The sequence below is a fragment of the Rana temporaria genome, chromosome 12, assembly GCF_905171775.1.
Source record: "Rana temporaria chromosome 12, aRanTem1.1, whole genome shotgun sequence".
NCBI lineage: Eukaryota > Metazoa > Chordata > Amphibia > Anura > Ranidae > Rana > Rana temporaria.
The window spans coordinates 19,529,702-19,555,755 of NC_053500.1; the positions used below are offsets into that span (position 1 = coordinate 19,529,702).

The 26,054-nt window shown below is 45.2% G+C and overlaps 1 protein-coding gene across 1 annotated transcript in view; it reads right to left on the reverse strand.

Moving 5' to 3' along the window:
- The window catches only part of OSBPL2 (oxysterol binding protein like 2), a 153,073-nt gene extending 133,671 nt beyond the window's left edge, over positions 1-19,402 (reverse strand). Inside the window, exon 1 of the mRNA XM_040331194.1 lies at positions 19,305-19,402. The gene's annotated coding sequence lies outside the window, so the exon portion shown is untranslated. The remainder of the gene's footprint in view (positions 1-19,304) is intronic.
- Positions 19,403-26,054: the final 6,652 nt, after the last annotated feature.

Below are 26,054 nucleotides of genomic sequence, written 5' to 3' on the forward strand. Positions count from 1 at the left end.
TGCGAGGGCGCTCCAGCAAAATGCCCGGCGTAAGTGCGCGCAATTTAAATGATCCCGTAGGGGGCAGGAATCATTTAAATTAGGCGCGTTCCCGCGCCGAGCGTAGTGCGCATGCTCCGTCGGGAAACTTTCCCGACGGGCATTGCGGTAAATGACGTCGCAAGGACGTCATTTGCTTCAAAGTGAACGTGAATGGCGTCCAGCGCCATTCACGATTCACTTACGCAAACAACGTAAATTTCAAATTTCGCAACGCGGGAACAACGGGTATACTTTAGCATTGGCTGCCCCTGCTATAGAAGGGGCAGCCTTACGCAAAGAAAACTACGTACGCAAACGAAGTAAACTGCGTACGCAGTGCTCGCGTAACGTTGTGAATCAGCGTTAGTATGCAATTTGCATACTATACACTGACCACAACGGGAACGCCACCTAGCGGCCTGCGTAAGAATGCAGCCCAAGATATGCGGGCATAAGAGCCTTATGCCACGCATATCTTAGGCTGCAGTCGGCGTAACAAGGTTCCTGAATCAGGAGAAGTCGTTACGCCGGGGCAAGTAAGCAATTGCGCTGCGTAACTATGGTTACGCAGGCGCAATTGCTCTTTAAATCTGGGCCATGAACTTTAATGGCATCCCAGTCTTAGCCCGTAGGGTTCAATATTGAGTTGGCCCCGCCCTTTGCAGCTATAAAAGCTTCAACTCTTCTGGGAAGTCCGACCACAAGGTTTAGGAGTGTGTCTATGGGAATGTTTGACCATTCTTCCAGAAGCGCATTTGTGAGGTCAGGAACTGATGTTGGAAAAGAAGGCCTGGCTCACAGTCTCCGCTCTAATTCATCCCAAAGGTGTTCTATCGGGTTGAAGTCAGGACTCTGTGCAAGCCAGTCAAGTTCCTCTACCCCCATGGGTGCTCAACCAGTGGCCCTCCAGCTGCTGCAAAACTACAAGTCCCATCATGCCTCAGCCTTTGGGAGTCATGATTGTAACTGTCAGCCCTTCAATGCCTCATGGGACTTGTAGTTCCGCAACAGCTGGAGGGCCGCAGGTTGAGCACCCATGCTCTACCCTAAACTCGCTTATCCATGTCTTCATGCAATTTGACAGTTCCAAATCGTATGTCGTAGCAACTTTGAAAAAGGTTCCTGTACTACTCCCCCCCCCCCCCCCCCCCCCCGATTTGATTGCGAGTTGCATAGACTTCTGTTATTTTATTTGGGTACAGTATCGCACGACTGCTCAATCAGTTAAAGCAATGTAGTACCATGTATGTAAAGCGCTGTGTAAATTGACGGCGCTATACAAGTACCTAAATAATAATAATGATAATATCGCAAAAAATGTCCGGGTGAGGGTAAATCTTCCCAAGCTAAAGTCGTTAAAGGGTTTGTAAAGGAATTTTTTTTTTTTTTAATCTTAATAGCTTCCTTTACCTTAATGCAGTGCTGTTTTCATGTCCTCATTGTTCTTTTTTGCTCTCAAGTTGCTGTAATTCTTCTCTGATCTCCACACTTCCTGGTTGTCTGTTTCCTGATAACCACAGTACTGGGAGCTTTCTCTCTGTGGTCACTAATCAAGGAGGTGTGATTACGGTGTGTCTAAAACCCCTCAGCACCAATCAGTTTCGTTTTTCAAACCATCACTGCCCTGTATTGGCTCTGTGGCTCTGTACAGCAGAGAGGCATGAAAACAGCATGCAAAAACGAAACTAGAAACTACAGGTACATTATATGATTGATTTTTATCTATTTTTAATCATTTTTAAAAGGAATCAGTTAACTATTATGTCTCTATACCCTGTAAACAGTCATTTCAGCAAAAACATTTTTTTTATTTACAACTCCTTTAAGATAAATGCTGCAAAGAGAACAGAACATCTGTACCCAAAACAGAAGTACTGAAGTATGCTCCTTACAATGAAAATCATTCAAGAAAACAGAAATAAATATAAAAATAAATTCCTGCACTGCCCCAGGTGTGTGGAGATGCAGGTGACAGATTCTGTGTCCCTATAATCAGCAAAACAAAGCCAGCCCCCCCCCCCCCCCCCCCGTCCGATCAGCCTTCCATTGGCATGATTTTTATTTGCATTAAACAGATCCGGCTAATTGGTGAATCAATGCTCTGGGTGACTACGCCATTAGTAAATGAATCCCGCTGGGACTTAGGATGGACGGATGATGGTACGGATGAGGCATTACAAGGCACAGAGGAGCTGCAGGCGGACTGGAGATGCGACTGCCTCTAAACCAGCCGACAGGCTTCATCAGCGACCTGCATGACTCAACATTCTCCAAACCCAATTCTCAATTTATCAGCTACACACACACTGCTGTGTGAACTCTTCACATGAGCCCGGGGTAAACAAGCGCAGGTCACGTGACCGCACCACTCACCGGGAGTCTTGTGAGAATTGCAAACACTCTGATGTAGAACTTCACGGCTACGGCTGCGTGCAAAGACTCCGCATCCGAGCGCGTCAATAACTCTTTATTGTCCGTGAAAAATCATGGCTGGTTCTGTACCAAGAATCCCACATCAGTCCCTACATGGCGAAACTGAATACATAACAAAATGATTAAAAACAAAACCATCTAAGCGACAATAAAAAAAGTACCCAGTGTCTGTTCTTCAACAAACGAGCATCCGGTGCTGTGCAATTGATATGATGTTTAATTATCTTGCTATTGTCTCTATACCTAATGTGAAAACGTTAATAAAAACATTAAAATGAAAAAAATAAATAAAAAAAAGGCTTGTAAATTTGCATTCTTTAACCACTTAGTCCTCGGACCATTTTGTTGCTAAAGGACCAGGCCCCTTTTTGCGATTCGGCACTGCGTCGCTTTAACTGACAATTGCACCGTCGTGCGACGTGGCTCCCAAACAAAATTGGCGTCCTTTTTTTCCCACAAATAGAGCTTTCTTTTGGTGGCATTTGATCACCTCTGTGGTTTTTATTGTTTGCACTATAAACAAAAATAGGAGCAACAATTTTGAAAAAAAAATACAATGGGCCAGATTCACAGACCTTTACCCTGGCGCAGCGTATCAGAGATACGCTACGCCGCCGTATCTTACCTGGCGGAATTTAGAATCCAGGAAGATTTTGCGCCGTAAGTTATGGCAGCGTAGTGTATTTCTCGGCGCGTATTTAAAATTGGGCGAGGAGGGCGTGATTCATTTAAATGAAGCGCGTCCCCGCGCCGTTTGAAATGCGAATGCTCCGTTTCGAAATTTCCCGCCGTGCTTTGCGCGAAATGACTTCGCAACGACATCATTTTTTGAACGTCAACGTGAGTCACATCCTTTCCTATTCACGGACGACTTACGCAAAAAAAAAATTCAAAATTCGACGCGGGAACGACGGCCATACTTTAACATGGCACGTCTATCTATACACCACGAAATAGCAGCATTAACAATACGCCGGGAAAAGCCGACTAGCGACGACGTAAGAGAATGCGACAGCCGCGCGTACCTTCGTGGATCGCCGGAAAAAGCTAATTAGCATACCCGACGCGGAAAACGACGCAAATTCCACCCAGCGGGCGCCAAAGTATTGCACCTACGATCCGAAGGCGTACGCCTGTCGGATCGAAGCCAGAAGCCGTCGTATCTTGGTTTGAGGATTCAAACTAAAGATACAACGCGGCAAATTTAAAAGTACGCCGGAGTATCAGTAGATACTCCGGCGTACTTCTTCCGTGAATCTGGCCCACTATGTTTTACCCTTTGCTATAATAAATATCCCCCCCCCCCCCCCAAAAAAAAATTATAAAAATATAAAACATTTTTTTCCCCCCTCGGTTTAGGCCATATTTTTGGTAATAAATAAATAAATAAAAAAAATTAAAAAAAACAAATAAATCGCAAAAAGCATTTATTGATTTGTAGACGCTACAACTTTTGTGCAAACCAAATAGGGTTTAGCTTTATGTCATTTTTACTATTATTATATATTTTTTTACTAGTAATGGCGGTGATCAGCGACTTTTATCGTGACTGTGACATTATGGCTGACATATCAGACACTTTTGACACTATTTTCGGACCATTGTCATTTTTACAGCGATCAGTGCTATAAAAATGCACAGATTACTGTGAAAATTACACTGGCAGTGAAGGGGTTAACCTGTAGGGGGCGCTGAAGGGGTTAAGCGTGTCCTAATGTGTGATTCTTACTGTGGCTGCGTGGCTTGGCGTGTGACGTCACTGATCGTCGTTCCCTATGACAGCACAGGGAGAGGTTTGTTTACACTTACCTCTCCCCGTTCTTCAGCTCTGTGACCCGATCGCGGGACACCGGCGGTGATCGGGGGAGCGGTCATGAAGCTCAAGACTGGGTCGTGATCCACGGCTGGGATCTTAAAGGGGACGTACCTGTACGCCCCTTGTGCCCAGCTGTGCCATTCTGTTGACGTATATCGTCGTGCGGCGGCCCTTAAGCGGTTAACAATTTGCCGCACTAACAGGTAAACAAGTTACCTTAGAATTTAAATGATTAGGGTGTCATGCACAGAGATGGCGAGAGGCTGAAAAAAAAACGAGACGTAACTTTTTTTTCCAGCGCACGGGGAGCCACAGGTGCCGCAGACAGCCTGTGCACAGAAGCGTTCCCCAGACGACGTCACATACTGACGAAACGTACGTCGGGAGGAGGAGACGCTTTGACGTGCTGCGTCTAGGTCCCGAAGGACAGGCGTTCGTAGTAGCCGGCCGGCTCGAAATTTTTTATGCTGATACTGACTGATTTTTATGTAAGTGCAATTTGCTTTATTAAATAATTTCATCTACGGTACATCACTATGTGGATCTCATTTTTCTTTTGGTGATATACTTCGCTGTGGCTGCTTGTAAGAGTCCTTGTTGCTCTAGCTGGTGAATTGGAGGCAATCTTTTAAAGGCCCTGGCTGGGTTTGGCCACAAGTGTTCTGTTTTTATAAATCTGGTAAGAGTCCCCCTTATTTGGTGATACCTATCGGTGGCGGCTTTCCTTTGGTGTGCTATTAATTCGATTCATTTGCGGTACATCACCATATGATATATATTTCTTTCATGCACCCTGGATTTTGAACCTATCCACTTAATTGGAGGAATACCATCCAGACTATCAGTGGCAGTTCCTGATAAAGACCCTAGCTGGGGGTTCCAGCTGCAAGCCTTGTTTGCTTGCCCTTCTGGTAAGCTTATAATCATATATTCATCTATTGCACCGGTGGAGGATTTATGCTTGCCACTCACGTTGCATATATTTTTACTTATTAATTCACTCACCTGATTTGAACTTTCACTACGATTTTTTGTATGATTTTTTGTACGATTTTTTGTCCGTTGGACTTTATGGACACTATTTATATCAATTTATTTATATTTATTATTATTCACTTTAATAATTTATACTCACTTATTGTTTAGCGCAACTTATTTTTTTCCTTTTGCACAAAAGTATTGTTTGCCCACACGTGTGGGTATGAAGCATTTTGCAAACGCAGAGATTCCATGCTTGGAAAACATGCCGTACCCGTAAGGTAAACGCAGGTGTTGCTGTACATCTGAATGATGGAGCAAAACATTTTTATTAAAAAAGGTGTGTAAAGAATGATTTGGCAAGCCAACAAGGTGTGTGCCGAAACAAACAGAAGTCTGGGAATCATTTGAATTTTCAATAGGTTTATACACCCAAGTAAGGACAAAAGGTGGTGTTTTTTTTTTTATGTTTAATGTGATCTTGAAGACATATTATGCAATTACGTGTCTTTAGAAGCATTATGTGCATTTTAAACCCTGAAATGCATATAAAAAAAAAAACAGCGTGAAGTGACCACCATGCCCCATAGAAAACGATTGTTTTCGGTTGTGCCATTGCAGTCACCTGGGTTGATCCAGTTCTGAAAAATGCAGGTAACTGCACATAGAGTGAGCAGGCCCTTGGGCACCAGAGAGAGATTACACCCGCCTCCCTGATGAAGGTAGGTAAGCCAAAGCTCCCAACTGTCCCCGATTTCAAGGGACTGTCCCCGATTTGGAACAATGTCCCTCTTTCCCCTTTTGTCCCTCATTTTGCTCCAATCTATATAGTGGTTTATAAAATTCACTCGCTGCATTTTTAAATTTTAAAGAGATAAATATAAAAAAAGGGATAGTAGTGGTAAAAAAAAAAAATAAATAAAAAAAAAAAGAAGACTTGTGGATTTAATTAACCTTTTTTTCCGGTAAATTTTCCTTTAATCCCTGGACCATATTGCACTTTTTGCGATTCGGCACTGCGTCGCTTTAACAGACAATTGCGCGGTCGTGCGACGTGGCTCCCAAACAAAATTGGCGTCCTTTTTTTCCCACAAATAGAGCTTTCTTTTGGTGGTATTTGATCACCTCTGCGGTTTTTAGTTTTTAGCTATAAACAAAAATAGAGCGACAATTTTGAAAAAAAAAAAAAAAAAAAAAAAAAAATGAATATTTTTTCATTTTTACCATAATAAATATCCACCAAAAATATAAATTTTCCTCAGTTTAGGCCGATATGTATTCTTCTACATATTTTTCGTAAAAAATATATATAACGTTCGCAAAATAGGGGGTAGTATTTTTTTTTTACTAGTAATGGCGGCGATCAGTGATTTTTTTTTCGGTACTGAGACATTATGGCGGACACTTCGGACACTTTTGACACATTTTTGGGACCATTGGCATTTTTATAGCGATCAGTGCTATAAAAATGCATTGGATTACTATAAAAATGCCACTGGCAGGGAAGGGGTTAACACTTGGGGGCGAGGAAGGGGTCAAGTATGTTCCCTAGGTGTGTTCTAACTGAAGGGGGGGTGGGACTCACTTGGGGAAATGACTGATCTTCTGTACATACATTGAATGAACAGACAATCAGGCATTTCTCCCCCTGACAGGACCGGAGCTGTGTGTTTACTCCCGGTTCTCGCTCTGCAACGAGCGATCGCGGATGCCCGGCGGCAATCGGGCACGCGCGCGGGAGTCGCGCCCCTATTGGCTGCTCGGCGAGATGACCTATAGCTACGTGCTCTCGCCCAGCAGAGCCGACCTCCTGCCGTACAACTGTGGCAGCTGGTCGGCAAGCAGTTAAGGGGTGTGGGGGGAGGGGGGAGTGTCCTATGCCTACATACATTTTTTAGTAGGTGTCCCTTCTTATCTCAAAACGTTGGGAAGTATGGATAAGCCCTATACAAGTATATGGTCGGAAACGGCCAGATCTCGGTAGGACTCTATGGAGGAGGGGGGGGGGGGTTGGGGGGAATTGGTTAGGTCAGGGCTTAGGAGCAAGTGCTCTCAGTTTTAAAGAGCACTTACCCTTTAATCATGTATTAATAAATGCTGAGCTGCATTCATTTCCCAGCTGACTGGGAAGAAATTTGGGATATCATATAAAAAAAATCAGTTGGCTCCTTGCAGCAGATAGAAAGCAGGAAAGAGAAAAGTGTAATTATGACACCTTCACTAAATCATTCCCACACAGCGCACTGAACAGACCTATCTAATAACACGGAGTGTACGTGGCGGGGATGAGGAAATGCAGGATTATATGAGATCATGGCACCGTATATACACAAGGACGCTCACTGAATGCTAAAATATCACTAGGAGGCTAAAAGTATGGAGAATAAGGCCCCATGCACACGAGAAGCAAATGCAAACACACGTAAACTCAAGTTTTCAAAGGCAAAAACCGGCGTTTAAAACGTTTTGCCGCGTTTTACCGCGTTTGCGGCTATCAGCGTTCATAACAAAGACATTGTAGACCCTCCCAAAGCTTTGAAATGCAAAAACGTTTGCGTCTGAACCCAAAGTTTTGCGTCTGAAAAAACGAGCCTAAACCCAACTGCTTTAAAACGTGAATGTGTGCATGGACACATAGGATAACATTAAATGTGTTCAGGGGCAGTTGAAAAAAATGCCCAAATGCCTCTGAACTCGAGTTTACCAGCGTCTTGTGTGCATGGGGCCTAAGAGTTCACGAGGACAGCTTAAAGATCCTCATAATATCTATTCCCAAGCCATGACTAAGTGGATAGCCTTGCAGCGCTGGGGCACTGGATTCAGTTGCGGACAATGTGCACAATCTGCCCAGAGTTTGTTATATTTGTACTTGTTTCCTCCAGAAGCTGAACTTCGGGTTGGATCATGGGGACCAAACTAGCCCTGGGTTGGGTGTGTATAATATATATATATATATATATATATATATATATATATATATATATATATATATATATATATATATATATATATATATATATATATATATATATTTATTTTTTTTATTATTAGAGCTGCACGATTAATCGTGAAAAAAATAAAAATAGATCGGAATCGCAATCTTTTTCCCTTCCCGATCTTCAAAGCAGCACGTCACAATCTCTCCAACAAGTGCAAAATACAAAATCCAGGCAGCCTGACAAGTTTTAAATACAATATCAAATAAGTGGAAACAAAAGTATCTCTTCGGTCTTTTATCAAAGCAAAGCGGATCCGCGGATTGCCGCCGCGGTCACAGCATCACGAAAGGCCGCGGGGTCTCGACCTAGCTCCGGATCCGTGGCACCGCTAGCGGCCATGTAAAATAATCGGCCTAATTTGGATAAAAATCGGCCGATGCCGATTTCTCGAAAACGGCTAAATATCGGCCAATATATCGGTCGACCTCTAAAGATAATGTTACGCCGAGTTAATTAATACCCAGCGCTTCAAAACTGCGTCCGCTCGTGGAATAGCGACAAACTTTTACCCTTTAAAATCAATCTTCATAGGAGACGTTTACAAAATTCTACAGGTGGCATGTTGGTTATCAATTTACTCGGTGTAACATTATCTTTTACAATATAAAAAAAATGGGCCAACGTTACTGGTGTCCTATTTTTTAATAAAACAAAGTGTGTTTTTTTCACACAAAAAAGTGCGCTTTTAAGACTACTGCGCAAATACGGTGTGACAGAAAGTATTGCAACGGCCACCATTTTATTCTCTAGGGTGTTATAATAAAAAATATATAGAATGTTTGGGGCTTCTAATTAGAGGGAAGGAGATGGCAGTAAAAACAGACAGGGGGAAGCTCCATTAGCATTGCTGGTTGTCTGGTCATACAAACGGCCACCACAAGATGGCGCCATATCACAGAAGGAACCATAGGCCTGCAGAAAGCCGCAGCCTGACGCGATCGCGCGGTGGGGGAGGTGAGGGCGCACGGAGACACAGGATACCCCAAGCTGTGCAACGCCAGGTTGCCAATTCTAGTCAAAATTGCGACCTGGCGCCCGGGTTTTGTCGAACCCTGGTTTAGGAAACATTTACATTACATGCAGCCAGTAACGTTACTGGCACTTGCATTTTGAAGGAACAGAACCCTGTGCCGCAAACGGCAGCTCCCTTGCGCATGCATGGGAATGACGTCATCGCGGCTGCGACTAGTCACAGAGCCCTGCGAAGCTAGAAGCAAGACGGGTGAAGATGGGAGCACCTGCAGCACTGATATCGCGGCACTGGAAAAGCTTTGTTTTAAGGCAATTTACACATAATGTGCTAGTATGTGATGCATGCTAGCACATTATGGGCCAGATTCACAAAGAGTTACGCCGGCATATCAGTAGATACACCGACGTAACTCGCAATCTAAGCCCGTCGCATGTTTAAGTGTATTTTCAAACTGAGATACACTTAAACCTACCTAAGATACGACGGCCTGCGCCGTCGTATCTTAGGGTGCAATATTTCCGCTGGCAGCTAGGTGGCACTTCCATTGAGTTTGGCATAAAATATGCAAATTAGTAGATACGCCGATTCACGAACGTACGTTTGCCCGTCGCAGTAAAGATACGCCGTTTCCATAAGAGCTATGCCGGCGTAAAGATAAAGCTGCCCCCTAGGTGGCGTATCCTATGTTAAGTATGGCCGTCTTTCCCGCGTCGAAATTTTACGTCGTTTGCGTAAGTCCGTGACTGGGGCTGGACGCCATTTACGTCCACGTCAAAACCAATGACGTCCTTGCGACGTCATTTAGAGCAATGCACGCCGGGATTTTTTAGGGACGGCGCGTGCGCAGTTCGTTCGGCGCGGGGGACGCGCTTCATTTAAATGAAACACGCCCCCTACCCGCCGAATTTGAATTCCGCCGGGTGTTTTACGCTACGCCGCCGCAACTTTACAGGCAAGTGCTTTGTGAATAAAGCACTTGCCTGAAAAACTTGCGGCGGGCGTAACGTAAATCAAATACGTTACGCCCGCCCAAAAGTACGCCCATCTACGTGAATCTGACCCTATGACTGGACGTGTATGTTTGGTTTTTTTTAACCCCTGCAAGGTAATTGTATAGCTTGAACAGAATTACGGTTATTAAACGTTACAGGACAACAACAGAAGGATCATCAGCCACTGCCCAAGAATTCCAATACACAACATCATACACTATGTGATATAAGAATACATTGGGTAAGGTGGCACTAAAATGATAGGGCCAATAGAGAAAGCTATACTAAATGATTTATGGTTGAAAGATTTATCAAGGGACACCACTATATGGCCTATAGAAGAAGCTACATGCAATCACTTGAATAAATCTACTACTACAGGTCCCCGCTTTCCTGGCACGGTTGTCCTAGAGGTTTGCGGTTTCTCCACTGATAGTTTGAGGTCCATTCCATGGGAGAACATATATTCTCAGCACCAACCATGGGTGGGAATGTTTAGCGACACTGCACTCTGTTCTCAACACACCTTGGACCATGTGGGTGAAGCAGCACTGAGCAAAACACCCATTTGGCTGCTGTGGAACCACAAGACCCAGCATGCAAAGCTGAATTTGAGCAGAAACCACAACAACCGTTTACTTTCAATGGTTCATGGATTGCCTTGTAATCTGAAAAGCTAGATACATTTTACTAGATTACTCATGCTTTATGGAGGCAGGCCAGGGGCAATAAAGTCATTAAACAATTATCTCAGAGCTATAAAATGGGTACCGTAGCACTTTGCTCCAAATAACGTATCCTGGAACCTGCAACGCCCTTCACCGCGGCACAGATGTCACACTGGCGGCACAGAACCACACACACACTTCGGCCTGTATAAGAACAGTGTGTACAGCAGGGGTGCCCAACCTTTTGAGGCGCAAGGGCCACTTATGCGACTTGATAACCGGTCATGGGCCACAATGAGTGGAGAGGGTGGGTGGCAGCCCACTTTTCTATTTTATTCCATGATTTTCATCCCAGAGAATGAGGTCGCAGGCCACTGATTGGGCACCCCTGGTGTACAGCAAGCTTCTACAAGGAATGTCTCAGGAATATTGATAGAAGAGGGCATCATGCCTGGTGATGCAGAAAACAGATCCAAGGGCAAGTATTGAGCCCCACTCACATGGGAATGTCAACATGGGAGTTTTCAACTACCCACAAAAGACTAAGCGGGGTTACCCATTAAAAGCAATGGGAAACGGTTAGAGCAAACTGATGCCGCTGCTTGGGCCGCATAGCAGGAGATGAGCGTCAACCGCGGTCCACGCGGGGCCATCACAGACCGCAGTTGCTGATCAACTCCTGCTATGCGGCCACCCCTGTGTGTCCTCTCCTCCGCCCCATCCGGTCGATGATGTCATCCAATCAGCAGGGCAGGAGGTTCTGCAGATCAGAATAGAAAGATCGGTTTCGTGTCTATTTAAATCGGTGTAACATCATCTTTTAAAGTTTACAAAAAACTGGGTTACGTGTTGTGCGTTGTTTTTTTTTTGCAGTGTATCTTTTATTTTATTGCATTTGAAAAACTGCTGCGCATATACTGTGTGACATTTGCAAAACCCACCCATTTATTCTCTAGGGCCTCTGCTTTAAAAATATATATATATATATAAATAAATAAATAAAATGTTTGGGGGTTCTAAGAAATGGTCTAGCAAAAAAATACAGATTTTTACATGTATACAGAAAGTGCCGGAAAAGCCCTGGAGCTAAAGTGTGTTAAAGCCGTAGTAAAGTCTTCTTTTTCACTTTCACCTACAGGTAAGCCTATAATAAGGCTTCCCTTTGGTTAAAAAGACTATCTGCTAAACCTTTACAGTTTAGGAGATATTCCCCTTGCATGCAGCCGCTGACTTCAGGGGCGCATGCGCTCTGAGTGCCCGGCTGAAGGTCCGGCAGACACTGCCGGGAACTTTGCCAAAAATTTGTCTCCCGCGCGTGACTGACGACACTCACAGCGCCGGAAGACACGCCGAGGGAAAATGTCAGCTGCCTTGGCGTGGACCGAGATCACCTGCCGACGCCTCGTTCTAAGGCAAGTATTTCATAATGAGCTAGTATGCGGTGCTCATTAAGCCTTTTGCCTTACAGGTTTAAAAAATAAAAAAAATCTGCGGGTTTACAACCACTTTAACTGAATAAGCTGATTGGTTTCTATGCAGAGCTGCACTAGATTTTGCACTCTCCAGTTTTAGTAAATTAACCCCAGTGTGTCTATATCAGAGGTAGGCAACCTCGGCCCTCCAGCTGTGGTAAAACTACAAATCCCATCATGCCCCTGCCTCTAGGAGTCATGCCTGTGATTGTTGGGGTCTTGCAATGTCTCATGGGATTTGTAGTTTTAAAACAGCTGGAGGGCCGAGGTTGCCTACCCCTGGTCTATACAAAGCACTGCAATACTTCCAGGGGGGAAATTATAAAATTATTTTTTAGCCTTTAAATGGAAGAGAGATCATTATGAGGTAGTATGTTTTTTTTGTGAACAGTGTGTACTTTTTATGTACAAGGGGGCAGCCATATTTGCTCATTATATGTGCAAACTTAGCTATTTGATGGGGGCGTTATTACTGCTACTTCCTACAATGGCAGTCTGCATGTTGGCTGAGTGACTGAAAACAATGTTACGCCTGTATAGCCAATATCTTATCTCAGCTGTTCCGTCATTGGAGGGGTTGATCTTCCTGGTCTCTAGGGGCTAATCTAGAAATCTCCAAGAATAATGCAACAACAATATGGAAGGGCACGCTTGTAAACACATAAAACTCACATAAAAAGTAAACACTACACTATACTATACTGCGCTGACAAGCTCCTCCTGAAAGCACACCAAGGCCAAATTTATGAGGACAGGTGAGGGATGGGGGTAGCTGAGCAGCACTTTTACCGCCCCTGACTGTCTAGCCACAAGCTAAAATGTTCAGCGGCCACATTAGAACACATTGTCATGATTGCAGCACAGCAAAATGTATACCGCCTATTGTGTTAAAGGTGGTGGTACTGCTGCAAAACCCATTTAAAGTGCATGGGGCTGTGCCATGAACGCGAGCCAATCGCTTGGTTGGCAGGTGTGGCACAGTATTCCCATTCAAAATTTCCCTTTGGCTTAAAACAATAAATAAAATAAAAAATAAAAAAAAGGTATCCATGAGTCGGCAGCATCACCTCCTGAATGCCCAGCAGCCGTTGCTCTACTGCCCTCTATAAAGTGATCCAATGCAGATGACTTTTCAGAAGGGCATTAGGAAATGCCACTTGTCTGAACCCCAAGAAGAAAGCCAAGCAGGATTTGACAGAAAGTAAGAAAAGATAAACAGCCATTTTTAAACATCCTCTAAATTTGTGGTTCTCATCCCTGTCCTCAAGTACCCCCAACAGGCCATGGTTTGGGAATTTATCTTAGATAAAATGGCTGTCCAAAATACCAAGCCATTGGCACAGATGTAAAAGCACCTGTGCAAGATAAAGGAAAACCTGCAAACATGACCTGTTGGGGGTACTTGAGGACAGGGTTGAGAACCGCTGTCACATGAATGTTTACATGTAACAAAAACAAAGTGGAGAGTTATGCCAATTTGGCTGCAAAAGTTGAAATTAACGAGTACACAGCACGACAACGTGTCCTCCTATCAGGAGAGGCCCCTGGTGTGCACTGTGCTTATTATATGCTCTTGGGCATAGGACAGTCCATTCCATTTAATACACTCCCCCTACATGTGAAAAACACAGAAAAGAAGTCCCCAGATCTTTTCTAAAAAGGTGCTACATAGAACCGCATTCTGCTGCACCCCTATTTAGTTTAGGATGTGCGTTTGCAGACGCCATTGACCATTAGTGGCACCCCCACTCAAGTGCAGTGCATTTCCCTGTGTGTTGGGAAAGCATGCGACTTTGTGGGCTCTCCCAGCACACATAGATGTCAATCTAGAATGAATGTTCTAGTGAAACCAATAGGTTCCTGGGAATGTCCTATCCAATCAGCAGCATCAGAAAACCTGCCACTGTGATTGAACCATCGCCTTGTTATATTCTCCTGACAGGGCATTAGTGTCATGGTTGCCAAATAATTCAATATAGGCTGTTGGTTAAAAATAAATGTCTTTAAGAATAAAATAATAATAATAATAATAATAATAATAATAATAATAATAATAATAATAAATAATAATAAATCGTTTTACCAAAATGAAATAAAAGTAGCATGCTATTAGATTGTAAGCTCTTCTGAGCAGGGCCCTCTTATATGTTACTGTATTGTCTCTCTTTTCTTGGTGAAATTATTGGTGACATATGAATTCTGTATAATAATAATAATAATGTTCTAGTACCATGACAACTTCAGACAGCCCAGTGTGCTGGGATGTGACAAGTAAACAATGAATATCATTACTGGATTGTTAGCAACACAACAAACCATCCAGAAACATTGTATCCACATCACTACAAAGCATCCAGAAACATTGTATCCACATCACTACAAATCATCCAGAAACATTGTATCCACATCACTACAAAGCATCCAGAAACATTGTATCCACATCACTACAAAGCATCCAGAAACATTGTATCCACATCACTACAAAGCATCCAGAAACATTGTATCCACATCACTACAAATCATCCAGAAACATTGTATCCACATCACTACAAAGCATCCAGAAACATTGTATCCACATCACTACAAAGCATCCAGAAACATTGTATCCACATCACTACAAAGCATCCAGAAACATTGTATCCACATCACTACAAACCATCCAGAAACATTGTATCCACATCACTACAAACCATCCAGAAACATTGTATCCACATCACTACAAACCATCCAGAAACATTGTATCCACATCACTACAAATCATCCAGAAACATTGTATCCACATCACTACAAACCATCCAACAACATTGTATCCACATCACTACAAACCATCCAGAAACATTGTATCCACATCACTACAAACCATCCAGAAACATTGTATCCACATCACTACAAAGCATCCAGAAACATTGTATCCACATCACTACAAAGCATCCAGAAACATTGTATCCACATCACTACAAAGCATCCAGAAACATTGTATCCACATCACTACAAACCATCCAGAAACATTGTATCCACATCACTACAAACCATCCAGAAACATTGTATCCACATCGCTACAAATCATCCAGAAACATTGTATCCACATCACTACAAAGCATCCAGAAACATTGTATCCACATCACTACAAAGCATCCAGAAACATTGTATCCACATCACTACAAAGCATCCAGAAACATTGTATCCACATCACTACAAAGCATCCAGAAACATTGTATCCACATCACTACAAAGCATCCAGAAACATTGTATCCACATCACTACAAAGCATCCAGAAACATTGTATCCACATCACTACAAAGCATCCAGAAACATTGTATCCACATCACTACAAAGCATCCAGAAACATTGTATCCACATCACTACAAAGCATCCAGAAACATTGTATCCACATCACTACAAACCATCCAGAAACATTGTATCCACATCACTACAAATCATCCAGAAACATTGTATCCACATCACTACAAATCATCCAGAAACATTGTATCCACATCACTACAAACCATCCAGAAACATTGTATCCACATCACTACAAACCATCCAGAAACATTGTATCCACATCACTACAAACCATCCAGAAACATTGTATCCGCATCACTACAAACCATCCAGAAACATTGTATCCACATCACTACAAACCATCCAGAAACATTGTATCCACATCACTACAAACCATCCAGAAACATTGTATCCACATCACTACAAACCATCCAGAAACATTGTATCCACATCACTACAAATCATCCAGAAACATTGTACCCACATCACTACAAACCATCCAGAAACATTGTATCCACATCACTACAAACCATCCAGAAACATTGTATCCGCATCACTACAGATCATCCAGAAACATTGTATCCACATCACTACAAACCATCCAGAAACATTGTATCCACATCACTACAAATCATCCAGAAACATTGTATCCACATCACTACAAAGCATCCAGAAACATTGTATCCACATCACTACAAACCATCCAGAAACATTGTATCCACATCAATACAAACCATCCAGAAACATTGTATCCACATCACTACAAACCATCCAGAAACATTGTATCCACATCACTACAAACCATCCAGAAACATTGTATCCACATCACTACAAACCATCCAGAAACATTGTATCCGCATCACTACAGATCATCCAGAAACATTGTATCCACATCACTACAAACCATCCAGAAACATTGTATCCACATCACTACAAACCATCCAGAAACATTGTATCCACATCACTACAAAGCATCCAGAAACATTGTATCCACATCACTACAAACCATACAGAAACATTGTATCCACATCACTACAAACCATGCAGAAACATTGTATCCACATCACTACAAATTATCCAGAAACATTGTATCCACATCACTACAAACCATCCAGAAACATTGTATCCACATCACTACAAACCATCCAGAAACATTGTATCCACATCACTACAAAGCATCCAGAAACATTGTATCCACATCACTACAAAGCATCCAGAAACATTGTATCCACATCACTACAAACCATCCAGAAACATTGTATCCACATCACTACAAACCATGCAGAAACATTGTATCCACATCACTACAAATTATCCAGAAACATTGTATCCACATCACTACAAACCATCCAGAAACATTGTATCCACATCACTACAAACCATCCAGAAACATTGTATCCACATCACTACAAATCATCCAGAAACATTGTATCCACATCACTACAAAGCATCCAGAAACATTGTACCCACATCACTACAAACCATCCAGAAACATTGTATCCACATCACTACAGATCATCCAGAAACATTGTATCCACATCACTACAAACCATCCAGAAACATTGTATCCACATCACTACAAACCATCCAATCACAGCGATCATTCTGAGCCCTCTGTAGTTTTTCAGACTCCTCCTCTCCATGAAGACATAACAAATGCTGGTCTGGTAGAAGAGACTGATTATAACAGGAAACCATTCCTATCAGTTGTTAGATCTGAACACTTAAACAGATTTAAACTTTAAAATAACACAATCAGAGGAAAAGTGCACTTCTATGGACCAATCACATCTCGTATTCTCCAGGAGAAAAACACAAGAAACAAAGAATCTAACAGGTTGCTATGGGCAACACCACCACCTCTGTTCCTGGTTTCTCTTCCCCTGGATGACAGGAACAGCTCTGCAGTGCATGCTGGGGGTTGTAGTCCCACCCCCAGATACCCAGGAGCCCATGGATTTAATGGAGGTGGAGAGCATGTTGGGACTTCTATCACAGGCTGTAATGTAGGTGCAGCACATGCTGGGAATTGCAGTTCTATCACAGGCTGTAATGTAGGTGCAGCACATGCTGGGACATGTAGTGCCAGTCCAGCGACTCAGGGCTGTAATAGACATTCAAAGCATGATAGGACTTGAAGTTCTATCACAGGCTATAGTGAAGCTGCACAGCATGCTGGGACTTGTAGTTCCAGCCAAACCACTCAGGACTCCAGGCTGCAATAGGAATGCAAAGCATGCTGGGACTTGTAGTCCTATCACAGGCTGCAATGCTCCTGCAGAGCATGCTGGGACTTGTAGTTCTAGCCCAGCCACCCAGTAACCTAGGCTACAATGAAAGTGCAGAGCATTCATGCTGGGGCTTGTAGTTCTATCACAGGCTGCAATAGAGAAGCAAGGCATGCTGGAGCTTCTAGTTCTATCACTGGCTGCAATGATTCTGCAGAGCATGCTGGGACTTGTAGTTCTATCACAGGCTGCAAGAGAGGTGCAGAGCATGCTGGGACTTGTAGTTCTATCACAGGCACCCAGTAACCTAGGCTACAATGAAAGCGCAAAGCATTCATGCTGGGACTTGTAGTTCTATCACAGGCTGCAATAGAAAAGTAAGGCATGCTGGAGCTTCTAGTTCTATCACAGAGCATAATGGGACTTGCAGTTCTGTCACAGGCTGCAAGAGAGGCACAGAGCATGCTGGGACTTGTAGTTCTATCACAGGCTGCAAGAGAGGCACAGAGCATGCTGGGACTTGTAGTTCTATCACAGGCTGCAAGAGAGGTGCAGAGCATAATGGGACTTGCAGTTCTATCACAGGCTGCAAGAGAGACGCAGAGCATGCTGGGACTTGTAGTTCTATCACAGGCTGCAATAGAGAAGCAAGGCATGCTGGAGCTTCTAGTTCTATCACAGGGCTGCAATGATTCTGCAGATCATGCTGGGACTTGTAGTTCTATCACAGGCTGCAATAGAGAAGCAAGGCATGCTGGAGCTTCTAGTTCTATCACAGGGCTGCAATGATTCTGCAGATCATGCTGGGACTTGTAGTTCTATCACAGGCTGCAAGAGAGGCGCAGAGCATGCTGGGACTTGTAGTTCTATCAGAGGCTGCAAGAGAGGCACAGAGCATGCTGGGACTTGTAGTTCTATCAGAGGCTGCAAGAGAGGCACAGAGCATGCTGGGACTTGCAGTTCTGTCACAGGCTGCAAGAGAGGCGCAGAGCATGCTGGGACTTGTAGTTCTATCACAGGCTGCAAGAGAGGCGCAGAGCATGCTGGGACTTGTAGTTCTATCAGAGGCTGCAAGAGAGGCGCAGAGCATGCTGGGACTTGTAGTTCTATCACAGGCTGCAAGAGAGGTGCAGAGCATGCTGGGACTTGTAGTTCTAGCCCAGCCACCCAGTAACCTAGGCTACAATGAAAGTGCAAAGCAGTCACGCTGGAGCTCCTTGTCCTATCACAGACTGTAATGTTGGTGTAGGGCATGCTGGGACCTGTAGTCCTATCCCAGGCTGCACTGTAGTCCCCCAGTGTAAACACACGCAGGAGGTCTCCCTGTGCCATTGGCAGCACGCAGGTGTGTATGCCCCCGTCACAGATGATACGACCCACCCTCCAGCCCAGTGTCCGGGACCCCTGCCACCCCGAGGGCCCCTCAGGCCTGCTCTGTTTACCTGCTTCGCTTGTCAGGCACTCAGCTTCACCACTGACACCCAGGCGGAAGTGAGCTCCAGGCCCAGTCACTCCCGTCTCAGCCAATCGCCGCCCGGTTCCTTCAGACTGGCGGGCCGCTCGTCCAATGGCGAGGCGCGGTGGGCGGGCGCTATCAGTTGCCTCAGTGTTGGGCTTGGAAGGCAGCGTGTGAGGTGATGTGAAGGCGGGCTGTGTGATGATCCCGGAGTTCTATAATATACTCCACACACAGGACACACCTCACCTCACCCACCCGCCACAACCATATAGAGGGCCGCCCCTCACACTAAACACATGCAGTCCAATAGTACAGTCCTGTGTGTTATTAGTGGAGACCTGTGTGTATTTCATGCAGTGTGTAGATACAGACCGGTCACTGACGCTCTCCCACCTTGTGCAGGGTGACTGGTCTCGTCTCCGCCCCCTCCTGTAGTTTTCTATGGGCAACCTGTAGTGGGTGGAGCCTGCTCTGCCCCTCCCACTGCTCTGCACACAGTGATGATGTCATCACTACATTGATGAGGTCATAGACTATATGACCGGTGTAGTGGCTTTGTCAGGTCTCTTGGTGGAGGGATAGCACTCCCCCTTCTGACACCCATCACCCAGTCATGGTGTTACTCTGGAAGGTTTTACCCCCCCCCCCCCCCCCCCCGCAGGACATTACGATGCGATACGGCACAGCGTTACTTTAACTGACAATTGGGCGCTCGTGCGACGTTGTACCCAAATAACATGTTTGTCCTTTTTTCCCCACAAATAGAGATTTCTTTTGGTGGTATTTGATCAGCTCTGCGGTTTTGTTTTTTGAGCTATAAACAAAAAACGTAAATTTTGAAAAAAAAGATATAATTTTTTACTTTCTGCTCTTAGGCCCCTTTCACACTGGGGCGGGGCGGCAGTAAAGCGCCGTTATTTTTAGCGGCGCTTTACCGCCAATTTCGTCGCACGGTTTTACCCCCACTAGCGGCCGAGAAAGGGTTAAAAACCGCCGCAAAGCGCCTCTGCAGAGGCACATTCCCGGCGGAATCGCCGTGGTGTCCCATTGATTTCAATGGGTGGGAGCGGTATACACACCGTTCTGTCACCGCTCTAAAGATGCAGCTAGCGGGACTTTTTTATTACCGTCCTGCTAGCGCACCGCTCCAGTGTGAAAGCCCTCGGTGATAGAGGGGTAGCAGAAGAGAGGCGGGCGGCGCCCGTGTGCCCCTTATGGATGCACTGCCACTGGTTAATTGTGTCTTTTAAGTCACTTTAACCACTTCCATACAGGGCACTTATACACCTTCCCGCCCAGACCAAATTTTTAGCTTTCAGCGCTGTTGCACTCTGAATGACAATTATGCGGTCGTGCTACACTGTACCCAAACTAAATTTTTATCATTTTGTACCCACAAATAGAGATTTCTTTTGGTGGTATTTGATCACCTCTGGGATATTTATTTTCTGCAAAAAACAAAAAACAAACAATGACCGAAAATTTAGAAAAAAAAACGTTTTTTTTTTGTTTCTGTTATAACACATTGTAAATAAGTACGTTTTCTCCATCACTGATGGGCACTGATGGTACTGCACTGACGGGCACTGATGGGCACCGATGAGGTGGCACTGATGTGGTGGCATTGATGGGCACTAATATGCGGCACTGATGGGTGGCACGGATGGGCACTGATAGGCGGCACGGATAGGCGGCATGGATGGGCTTGGCTAGGCGGCACGGATGGGCACGGATAGGTGGCACAGATGGGCACAGATAGGCGGCACGACTGGGCACGGATAGGCAGCACGGATGGGCACGGATAGGCGGCACGGATGGGCACTGATAGGTGGCACGGATGGGCATAGATGGGCACTATTGTATGTACTAATGGATGTCAATCAGTGCCAAACAATGCCTGCCAATCAGTGATGCCCATTGTGGGCACTGATTGGCATCCATTGCGGTACCGATTGGCATCCATTTTTTGTGTCATGCCTGGTGGTCTAGGGTGGCATACCTTTATTTTTATAATCCCTGGTGGTCCAGTGGGCATCCCTGGTGGTCCAGTGGGCATCCTCGGGGGGGGGGGCTGTGCTGATAATCGATCAGCACAAACCCCCCCCCTGTCACAGGAGCAAACGATCGTCTCTCCTCTACTCGCGTCTGACAGACGCGAGTGAGGAAAAGCCGATTACCGGCTTTTCCTGTTTACATCGTGATCAGCCGTGATTGGACACGGCTGATCACGTGGTAAGGAGTCTCCGTGAGAGACTCTTTACCTTGATCGGTGTTGCGGGGTGTCAGACTGACACCCTGCAACAACGATCGCCGCGATGCGCATCCCCGGGGGCGCGCAGCGGCTCAGAATCCTGAGGACATCATATGACGTCCAGTCAGGATTCTACAACCACTTTGCCGACGTCAATATGTCATTGGCGGGCAGCAAGTGGTTAATCACGTAAGAACCGGAAGAATGATCTACCAGGCCTAACAAACAGATGTGGCTTGAGGGACCGGTGTGGATATAAAAGCTCTCACGGCCAACCAAAAGCTTGTGATGACAGGACATGACCAGATGATGTGGGAGTTACCACCTGGAGAGTAACCACATCTCCAGCACTCCAAGGGGTGAGATGGATTCATTATATGTAGCATGGCGGGAAATAAGCTCTATGTACTTGAACTTTGTCAGTCTATCGCGTAGGGAAACAAGTGATTTAAACAGAAGATCCCATATGTCACTCCAATCATCATTAAATCTCGTAGTTCTATAAGAGGTAGGGAGACTGACATTAAAATGGGCATAGATGTCAAGCCTCGTACACACGCTCGGTTTACTCGGCAAGAACCAGCAAGAAAACTGCTTGCAGAGCTTTCTTGCCGAGTCTACCGAGCGTGTGTACAAGGCTTCCAGGTTCTCGTCAAGAAAACTGCCTAAAATCTCGACGAGAAAAATAGAAAACCTGCTCTCTATTTTCTCATCGTGAGATTCTTGGCAGTGTTTTCCTGCCGAGAAACCCGAGAGTGTGTATACTTACCTGTCGCCGTGGAAACCCGCGCATGCTCGAAATGACTTTGACGCATGCGCGGTAGCTTCCTAGGCATAGGTAGGGTGCAGCAAGATGGCGTTGTACACAACCACGGTTCTTTTGAATGTAGTGTCTGTACACTTGGACGGCAAGAGATTCTTGCCAAGAATCTCGTCAGGAAAAACGATTTTTTTCCTGACGAGATTCTGGCCCGTGTGTACAGGGCTTTAGATGTGGGATTTTCAAAGCAATCTGATCTGGGTACATGTTCTGGTTCTGACTCCACCAACCCAAAAGATGCCTGTGGAAATTGGATATGAAAGGCATTGGAAAGCTGCCAATATTGAAAAATGACATGTCATGGGGCACATTGAAGTCTACAGATAGACTGCATAGGAGTCATAGGGATCCCTGATCCACTATCTGAAAAACAGATTTGAATCCATATTTAGTCCACATAGCCGGATCAGGTAACCTAACGCCTAATTGATTTAATCTTTACAGCAGCCAGAATAATAATTGCAAGATCTTGGAAATCCCGGTGCTATGTTTTGACCTCCTAAAGAACAAAATGTCCTGGATAATGTTAAAGCGGTAGTAAACCGCATTTTTTTATAACCCTGTAAGACAATGGCATAATGTGCTAGTATGATGTCACCGGTTGCATGCGGTGTGAATATCTCCTAAACCGTGCAGGTTTAGGAGATAATCACTGTGCCTACAGGCAGGGCCGTCTTAATAGCATCATGGGACCCTGGGCAAAGTAATGCACTGGGGCCCCTACCAGCTTGCCCTAATTTACACACCTACTTTCAAGAAATAAAGTATAAATAGTTGATAGAATTACACATAGATTCATTAGTACTTTCAATAAAATCTATTTTACAAAAGGGAAATATTCCATAAATCAAAGACTAGTCAACACAAAGGGCACAGTACAGGGGGGAATGCAGAAGGGCACAGTACAGGGGGAATGCAGAAGGGCACAGTACAGGGGGGAATGCAAAAGGGCACAGTACAGGGGGGAATGCAAAAGGGCACAGTACAGGGGGGAATGCAGAAGGGCACAGTACAGGGGGAATGCAGAAGGGCACAGTACAGGGGGAATGCAGAAGGGCACAGTACAGGGGGAATGCAGAAGGGCACAGTACAGGGGGGAATGCAGAAGGGATCAGTAATGGGATCAGGAGGGCACAGTACAGGGGGAATGCAGAAGGGCACAGTATGGGGGGTCAGGAGGGCACAACACTGGGATCAGAAGGGCACAGTATAGGTTCTGGGACACGACCATATCGGGACAGTTTAGTAAAAAACATGACTGTCCTAGCAAATCAGGGACAGTTGGCAAGTATGATGTCATGCAAGATAATGATGGGGGCCCCCATGTACCTGGGGCCCCTGGGCAGTGCCCAGGAGTGCCCTTGCATTAAGATGGCCCTGCCTACAGGTAAGGCTTACCTGTAGGTACAAGTTAAAAAAATGGGTTTACTTCTACTTCAAATGAACACCTCTTTGCCGTCCTGTGGGACAAGCTTCCAGGATTCAAAAATAAACCTGGGACCCCTGGATAACCTACCTGACGGAAACAGCCTCTTCAGATCTGAGGCTAACTTCTTAGTGCCCGTTAAGAGGCTCACTGTCTCTTTTTCCCTTTCTTCATCCCTTTTTTCTTTCTTTTCTTCCCTTGTTCTTTTTTTCCTACTTAGGGAGCAATGTAAAACCGCTGGTGAGCCGCCATTCCTGAAGTCATCACGCTCATAGACCAGTTCTGTATGTGAGGATGGCGGAAACAGTCCACTGCTGGATGTGGGGGAGCGCTGTTTTCTGGAGGACTTAAAGGAACACTAAAGGTATAATTTAAAAAAAAAAAAATTAACATACATGTTATACTTACCTCCACTGTGCAGATCGTTTTGCACAGAGTGACCCGGATCTGTGTCTTCTGGGGTCCCTCGGCGGCTGTCTCGGCTCCTCCTCGCAAAAGCTTTCCACGTTCATGCGAGCTCCCTCGCATGGTGGAAAGCTTTTGCGAGCGCGCTCCCGTGATACAGCAGCGGCCATAGCCGCCGACTGTATCACTCGGCCCCGCCCCCCGGCGCGCCGCGTCATCCGCTGTGATTGACAGCAGCGCCAGCCAATGGCTGCGCTGCTATCAATCCGCCCAGCCTAGCCAATCAACGGCCATGCTGGGAACCGAGCAAGATGACAAGCACGCGCCCGGGACTTTCGAACGGTGAGGTAAGTAAATTGGGGGCTCGGGGGGGGGGGCTGTGCTGTCAGATGTTTTTTTACCTTAATGCATAGGATGCATTAAGGTAAAAAAACTTTTACCTTTACAAACCCTTTAAGGATCGGATAAGAATAGCTTTTCCTTGCGCCTCTGGACAAAATAAGCAGTTAAAAGAGAAGTATGGGTTTGGGGGTTATTGCAGATTAATAAATACCTAGGTGGATGCTGCATCTGTCCCCCGGCATCTCTGCACTGAGAACTGAGCGATCAAACATCGCCGATGGCTCGGTTCTCACGGCTTCCAGAGTGGAGAGCTGCTGCCTGTCAATCCTGCTCTGCTCCTCCATGCTCATTTGAGCGCTGAGCTGTGAAGGGGCAGCAAGCGGCCATCTCAGACTCTCAGCGGCTCACTGAGAGTCTGAGACAGCTATCAGTCCAGGTACCTGAAGGATCCAGACTCCCAGAGTCAGGATGACGCGGTGCCTGGACTGATATTGGTGACATCAGCAGAGAACGGACTTCAGTCCGCTGTCTGCTGAAAACGGGTCACAGGAGTGCAAAACAAGCTTAGGCTGGGCTTCTCCTTTAAGCCATGCAGTGCAGGCACAGCCACACTGCGCGGGAAAATAAAAATGTTGTCCAGAGTTCTTCTTTAAACAGTAGAATAGATATAAAAACTTATCTCCTTAATGTGAAACTTGGGCTTGCTATTTTCTACACTGATGCTCAATTCTGGGCCAAACTTGAGATAAGCACACACAAAGGTTATCTTCAGCTGAAATGAGATGATTTCGATCCTTGCTCTGGATTCTTGGTAGAGGAGAAAATATACAATATACATACATTTGTGGTTATCTTGCTCTTTTCCATCTGACAACAGTGGAGCAGTTACAGGTGAAAATGTAAATGACTAAAAGTGCTGATTGCACAAGAAATTTATACAGCAAGCCTAGTCTGAAGTTTAGTTAAAAAGGGACTCCGCTTTCACCAGCAGGCTTTCGAACAATCAGGCCCGGATTTCCCACAAGGCCACCAAGGCCGGGCCTTGGGGCGGCAGGGTGCAGAGGGGCGGCAGTGGCATGGAAACCCCTGACGGCTAGTTAAGGGCGGTAAGTTGCTTTCTGGAATCCGCTCGCTCGTTAACAAGTGATTTCGGCGATGTCGCCGCAATCACTTGTAAAATGTGTGCTGCCATCCGTCCTCCCCTCCCCCCCTACATACCTCTCTCTACTGGCTCTGTCTTCAGGACTCTGTCCTCCCCCAGGCCACCGAGTTTGTCTCCTGTGACTGTCCCTGCCGCCGATGTGCACAGTGAGAGGGGTGAGCTGTGCTCTTGCCATCTCAGCTGTGACAGGAGTTCTAGCACAGTGCTAGGACTCCTGTTTTGGAGGTGACAGGGTCAATAAAGAGAACCTGTCACCTCCAATTGCTATCACACAGGGAATTGCTTTCTCCTGTGTGATAGAAATTAAGTTAAGTGAAAAAAAATGAT